Genomic DNA, 7,747 nt, shown 5'->3' on the forward strand with positions numbered 1-7,747 from the left:
GGGAAGCGAAGGCAGTTCAGGGCTTTAGGTATAATGGGCTGGTTGAAAAAGTAGCTCTTTATGCTGATGACATGCTCTTGTTCCTAGATAAATGGAGCTCCTCTCTTCCAGCGGCCATGAGTATCATTAATGGATTCCCTTACGTCCTAACCAGTGGCACAAATGGGGTATTCTGCCCCTGTGGACTGGTTAGGACAGGTGGAAGTTTAATGAACAAATAAAAAAACACCGGCATGCACACGCCCTCCCTGCCCCCAATAAAGAGGGGTGTGACCCTCCAAAGGATGTGTTTTTTTCTGTCCTGCGGACAGGACGGGGCGGGTGGTGCACTCCTCCATCCCTCGGTGGAGAGAGTGTTGTTTTTTTCCCCCCTTTCTATTCTATTTTTGAATCCCATAAGGGTTTACATGTTCCCTTGGGAACTGCTCCGCTCCTCCGATGCGGCGGAGGGGGTCCTCCGGTTATGCCGCTGGTTACCTCCCTTGCAGAGAGCCCTGCTACTGTGGGGCTTACCTCCTTTTCCGTGCTGGAGCGGCGGTGGCTGCGTCCCACATGTCCTGCTGGGCGCCGCCATCCTGCGGAAGTGACGTCAGGTGACGTCACTTCCGGGTTTTCGCTCCGGCCGATCGGGCATCGGCCGGAGGTGTATTTTCATATTATAGGGCCGTGGGAGGCCTTTTAATGTTTTCAGGGCCCTCTCTAGGTCCACAATATAAAGTTATTTCTTTTTGTTCGTCTTTTAGTTCAAAGATATAAACTCAGAGGCTTACCCCGCCCCCTTGTGGGCGGGGCTTTCTCTTTTGGCGCCAACAACCCTATTTAAACTGGATGAAGCTCCAGGTTCAGTCTCCTGGAGCGCAGCTTGCTGTCAACCTTGAGTGTGGTTTGGTGCTAGAGTGTTGTTACCTCTGTGCTGAAAATTCTTCTTTGTGCTGTTTATATTGAGCTTGCTAGGATCTTCTGGGTAAAGATCCTAAAGCTTGCGATTAAGCCTTGTCTTCTTGAATTTTGCTAAATTCATCTCTCATTTTAATTTTCAGCCATGTCGTCTACCGGTGACGGTGAGCGAGAGCCCGGCAGGAAGTCCGCGGGCAAGAGGCGCCACCTGCAGTGCCATGACTGTCAGATTGTCCTGGAGGACTCTTACGATTTCTCCCGGTGCCCATCCTGCAGGGCCAAGACCCTCCCCCCGCTGGAGCCATCTGTCCAAGACGTGGTCGACTGGGTGAAGGGGTACATGGAGTCCAACATGTCCCAGGTCAACGCCTCCATACAAGAATTGAAGAGTGCCCTGGTCTCCAAGCGTCATCGTCCCTCCTCCCCCCATCGTGCTATGGAGGTCTCAGGGGCTCAGGAGGCGAGAGAGGGTTCAGCCTCTTCCTCCTCGGATGAGGAGGATGGTTTCGCATATTTTTTCCCGCTGGAGAAGGCCCAGCGACTATTAAAATCCGTCCGGTCAGGGGACCAGGACGTTGATCCGGGGGAAGCCTCATCCTCTGCCTCTAGGGGGCCTAGGGCCTTTAAAGCGGATGATTCTCTCCTATCTCTGATGAAAACAGAGTGGAGAAAGCCAGAGAAAGGTCCAGTGTTGACCAAAAGGTTCAAGGCGGTGTTCCCGGTTAAAGAGGATCAGGTATCGTCCTGGGGGCCTGTCCCTAAAGTGGACATGGCTATAGCAAAGTTATCCAGAAGGACCCTGATCCCTTCAGACGACGGGTCAAGTTTCCTTGACCCAATGGACCGGAAGGCGGACTGCGCCCTTAGGCGCACTTACTCCTCGGCCTCCGCTTCCGCCTCTGTCGCAATTTCCTCGTCCGAAGTGGCGAATTTTCTAAGATCTAGATTTTCGCAAATCCAGTCTGACCTGGACCAAGGGGTCTCTAGGGACGACATTCTGGCCTCATGCAAGACGGCCAGCCTAGCCATTGACTTCTTGTGTGACGCAGCTCCACAACAACTGAAGTTGGCATCCAAGACCATGGCTCTTTCAACCGCGGGCAGGCGTCCGCTTTGGTTGAAACCTTGGAAGGCCGATACGGCCTCAAAACATAACCTCTGTGCCATGGCATATGAACCCGGCAAACTCTTTGGTGCAGAGCTTGACCACATAATGGAGGGGCTGTCGGACAAGAAGGGCAAGTCCCTTCCCCAGCAGTCCTTTCGTGGTCGGGGCAGGGGTATAGTTCCAGAGCGGAACCGCAACCCAGACCCCAGAGGAATTGGGGTTCCCATAGAGGAGGAAGATCCTCTCGGGGTTCTAGACCCCCCAAGAAGTCCTCGGCGCTCTGATTGCGGGCCTCCTCGAGGCTCTTGGTATTTAGCCGGCCTGACTGGAGATCTCGGGCTCCCTTCTCCCCACATTCCCGTAGGCGGCCGCCTACAGCACTTTCTACCTTGTTGGCAGGATCATATCCAGGACAGTTGGGTCCTGCGTGTAATTTCGCATGGCTACCTTGTAGACTTGAGCAGTTTGCCTCTGGACAAGTTTGTTCAGACAAGGCTTCTTCCCAGCAACAAACAGAAGATTCTAGAAAGCTACGTGCTAGAATACTTCCAGAAGGGGGCCTTAGAGGAGGTTCCTCTCCAAGAGAGGGGAACAGGTATCTACTCCCCAGTTTTCCTGGTACCCAAGAATACCGGAGGTTGGAGGATGATTATAGATCTGAGGTTCTTCAACCGTTTCATAAAACAAAAGAAGTTCCGTATGGAAACTATCCAGTCAGTGACCAATCTTCTTATGCCGGGAGATTTCTTGGCAACCTTAGACCTCAAGGATGCTTATCTCCATATTCCCATCCATCCTGGGTCCAGAAGATTCTTAAGGATCGCGGTAAACATTGGGGGGGTCCTAAAACATTTTCAGTTTGTGGCCCTCCCATTTGGAATTTCTTCAGCCCCACACACTTTCACCAAAGTAGTGGTCTCTGTGGTGGCCGCTCTAAGGCTTCAGGGCCTGAGCATAGTTCCATACCTGGACGACTGGCTCCTCAGAGCTCCTTCCCAAGCGATCCTGTCCCAACACATCCAACAGGCTGTTACATTCCTACATCAGTTAGGATGGATAATCAATTGGGACAAATCCCAACTTCAACCAGCCACCTCGGTAAGGTTCCTGGGGTTCATGGTGGATTCAATCAGGATGACAATTCATCTCACTCCCGAAAGAAGGCAATCCGTGCAACAAACAGCCCGTTCTCTCTCTGTGCCAAAACAGGTAACGATTCGAACGTGGATGAGGATGTTGGGACGAATGTCTTCAACCGCAGAGGCGGTACCTTGGGCATTATGGCACCTACGTCCGCTTCAGTCGGAGGTATTAGCCAAGTGGAATCACAGTCCGGTGGGACTCCATTCCGTGCTCTCCCTGCCTCACAAAGTCCGATCCTCTCTGAGGTGGTGGTCCCACCTCACGGACGGCAAGTCCCTCATCCAACCCTCTTGGATCATACTTACTTCAGACGCATCCCTAGTAGGCTGGGGTGCGCATCTTCAGGACAAGACAGTCCAGGGAACTTGGACACCTCAGGAGAGGTTATTGTCATCGAATCTCCTGGAGATCAGAGCAATCAGACTAGCTCTTCTTCATTTTGCTCCCATCATTCGAGGGAAAGCAGTAAAGGTACAGTCAGACAGCATGACCGCTGTACTGTATATCAACAAGCAGGGAGGCACGAGGTCACAAAGTCTCCTGAGAGAGATAGGTGTGATTTTGGATTGGGCAGAACTGAACCTCACCCACTTATCAGCCGTTCACATTCGCGGAGTTCACAATGTGATTGCGGATCGTCTGAGCCGAGGTCTTCCAACCGGAGAATGGTCACTCCATCCAGAGGTCTTCAAGGAGATAACGCTCAGGTGGGGCATGCCAGAGATCTCATGGCAACGAGGTTCAACACCAAGGTGGAGAAGTATTGCTCCCTTTACAGGGAGGACAACCCGGTGGCAATAGATGCACTGTCAATCCCATGGAGGTTCAGGCTGGCCTACATCTTCCCTCCAATTTCCTTGATACCAAGGGTCTTGATGAAGATCAGGCAGGACCAAGCGTCAGTTATCGCCATTATCCCATACTGGCCGAAAAGAGCTTGGTTTACCCAACTCTTACAGATGAGTCGGGGTCAATTTCTGAGGCTTCCCCCAGAGAGAGTACTGGTGTCGGGGGGCACCCAGGTCTCCTCAAATCTTCAAATGTTCAACCTGACGGCCTGCAGGTTGATCAGTCCCTTCCAGGGATAGAAGGGCTATCGGGGTCTGTCTTGAGAACCCTGGAGCACTCCAGATCAGAAGCTACTAATAAAGCCTACTCCAGAATCTGGAAGATCTTTTCATCCTGGTGTACAAGACATCAGCAAAGATCCGCTAAAGCTTCCATCCCGATGATCCTCCAATTTCTTCAGGACGGTCTGGACAGGGGGCTATCACCAGCTACCCTTAAAGTGCAGATTTCAGCTATCTCTGCTTGTCTCAACAGAGCTATTTCTCAAGACCCCCTTATCAAGAGATTCCTGAAGGGAGCCTCAAGATTAAAGCCTACAGTAATCAGACCTATCCCGGCCTGGGATTTGTCGGTCGTGCTCAGGGGGTTATCATCTCCCCCCTTTGAGCCCCTAGAGGAGGCGGGATTCAGGTTCCTGACCTGGAAGATCACCTTCTTGTTAGCTGTTACCTCTGCAAAGCGAGTTGGGGAACTCCAGGCTTTTTCTGCCTTTGAGCCATATACAAAGTTCCTACAGGATCGGGTACTTCTAAAATTTTTACCTACCTTCATCCCAAAGGTTCCTTCCTTTGACAATATTAATCAGGTGATCTCCCTACCAACTTTGGCTCCACCCCCCTCCTCTGAGGAAAGAGGGCTCCATACCCTCGATATTGCGAGATGTCTTAGGATTTACCTGGAACGCTCCAAGGTATTTAGGAAGGATGAAAACCTCCTTATCCTTTTTTCCGGTACCCATAAGGGGAGGAAAGCCTCTAAGCCCTCCATCAGTCGTTGGATTAAAGAGGCAATTCGGGAGTCTTATATGTCTCAGGGTTCGGAGCCCCCTGAATTTGTAAGTGCCCACTCTACTCGAGCAGTGGCCACTTCTTTTGCAGAGAGAAGCTCGATCCCATTGGATGTGATCTGTAAGTCAGCTTCTTGGAGTTCTCACTCCACTTTTATCTCACACTATAGAGTGGATACCAGAATACATAGTTATTCCTCATTTGGCCGGACAGTGTTATCTTCCGCCAGGCATGAGGACCCTCCCATGGGGGTTTCTACTTGCTAAATCCCCATTTGTGCCACTGGTTAGGACGTAAGGGAATCGTTAATTTCTAACGATAATTTGTTTTCCCTTAGTCCTAACAGTGGCACACAAATTTCCCCCCCTATGTTATTATGATTATGTTTGTCTACTTGTAATTACACATCCTTTGGAGGGTCACACCCCTCTTTATTGGGGGCAGGGAGGGCGTGTGCATGCCAGTGTTTTTTTATTTGTTCATTAAACTTCCACCTGTCCTAACCAGTCCACAGGGGCAGAATACCCCATTTGTGCCACTGTTAGGACTAAGGGAAAACAAATTATCGTTAGAAATTAACGATTTAGTGGCCTCTCAGGGTTGAACATTAACTGGTCCAAGTCTGTACTGATGTTGTCAGAAGATAGAGGGGAAAGTCACTGCCAGACGGAGGGCCTGCAACTAGTCACTTCTTTCAAATATCTGGGCGTCCAGGTTACTGTTGATGTCAGGGATTATGAAAGACTGAATCTAACTCCGTTGCTGCAGAGATTCCGACAGAAGGTACAGGTTTGGACCAAATTACCACTCGGTAATAGGGAGGGTTAATCTTATAAAAATGATACTGATGCCACAACTCCTTTACTTGTTGCATAATGCACCTATATGGGTTCCTGCCCGATTTTTTCGTCACAGTTAATGCCATATTCAGGGATTTCATCTGGAAGAGAGGGGTTCCACGTATAAAACTGGCTACGCTTTGTCGACCAAAAACTGATGGGGGACTTGGGGCTCCGGACCCGTGGATTTATTACTTAGCCGCCCAACTGCAGCATCTGCGCGGGTGGGGGATGGAGGAAGACATTAATAAGTCGGGGCGAATTGCGCAGACTCTAGTAGGGGGGAAGAACTTACTGACTGCGTTAGAGGATGGATCCCTAGATAAAGCGGGGAATGACATTCCGATACTTCGGGTAATCCACAAAGTCTGGTGGAAGGCGAGGAAAGTAGCAGAGATAAAAGGGTACACGAAGTTTACTCTAATATGGCCCAATCTCAGGTATGCAGAACTCCATAAAATACCTACTATCCAGACGTGGGGGCAATTCGGACTTTCCCACATGCATCAACTTTTTGAAGGGGAGACTTTAAAAGAATATGCTCAATTACAACGTGAGTTTCAGCTTCCGCATTCCCAATTCTACATGTATTTACAGCTTAGGCATGCCATGAACGCGCAAGGTAAAGTGGAAAGGATTAAACCGGCCTCTAAACATACGATCATAGATTTGGCAAGTTCTAAGGGTACCACTAGCGGGGTTATATCGTTGCATTATAGCAGTCTAATGGAAACGCTTTTTAAAAAGCAGCCTCTCCGATTGTATGACAAATGGCGGGATGATATTACTGAATTAACGGAAGAGCATGGGAACAAAGTGCTAGAAGGATTCACGGATATAGCGGTGGGTGAAGCACAAAGAATGTCGCAACTGTTATTACTACATAGGGTCTATAGGACACCTGCTCTATTAAGGAGAATGGGGTACAGATCGGAGGACTTATGTCCCAGATGTGGTGCACCCAATGCTACGTTGATACACCTTATGTGGAACTGTCCTAGGCTGAGAAGGTACTGGAGGGAGGTTGTGGATATGATACAAAAAGTGTATGAAACTCAAATTGGGGTTTACGCCAGGGTGTGTGTACTTGGCTGTGTTGACAGTTATTCAATATCTTCTGAACATAAATTGGCGATTATTCGTATACTATATCAGGCAAGAAAGGTGATCGCGTATCATTGGATAGATCATGACCCTTCTAAGGTTCATGAGCTCGTTAATAAGGTTCATACCCTGCTGCAAATGGAGAGCTTTGTATATCAACAGAGGAATAACCTTAAAAAGTTTGAAAAGGTTTGGGGCAGGTGGAAACAGTATTATAACACTGAGGATTGAGCTGGAGGGTGTGGTTGCCTTGGAGTAGGATTTCTGTATCATGACGCCCCGATATCACGCGGGCTTCTGGGCGTTATTTTTCAGAAATATAGGAGACCGTAGTTCAGGGTAACAAGTGGGATGCTGAGGTTTCTGGGCGAAGGGGAGTCTCCTTATGGGAGGCCGTTCTGATACATGTGATTCACTATATATTCTTTTGATACCGTTGTAATATGCTGTCATGAGAGTCGATTGTATGATTTGATGGATATGCCATACCATTGTAAAATATGTATTTGAACGCAATGAATTGTTGATTTTTGTTTCTGCTCTTCCGGATCAGACTTTTCACCTGAGAGACTGTCGATATTTCTCCAAAGAGCTATGGGACTTCTGGGACCAAGGAAGGGGGGGGGGGATGTTCTGTATTTTTTCTGTTGTTGGAAAAAAAATAAAAATAAGAATCTTTCAATAAAAATAACCTGATTTAAAAAAAAAAGAAACTACACCCCTCAAGGTATTCAAAAGTTACTTTACAAACTTTGTTAACCCTTTAGGTGTTCCACAAAACTTAATGGTGAATGTAGAAA

This window comes from Bufo bufo, chromosome 9 (assembly GCF_905171765.1).
Source record: "Bufo bufo chromosome 9, aBufBuf1.1, whole genome shotgun sequence".
Classification (NCBI taxonomy): Eukaryota; Metazoa; Chordata; class Amphibia; order Anura; family Bufonidae; genus Bufo; species Bufo bufo.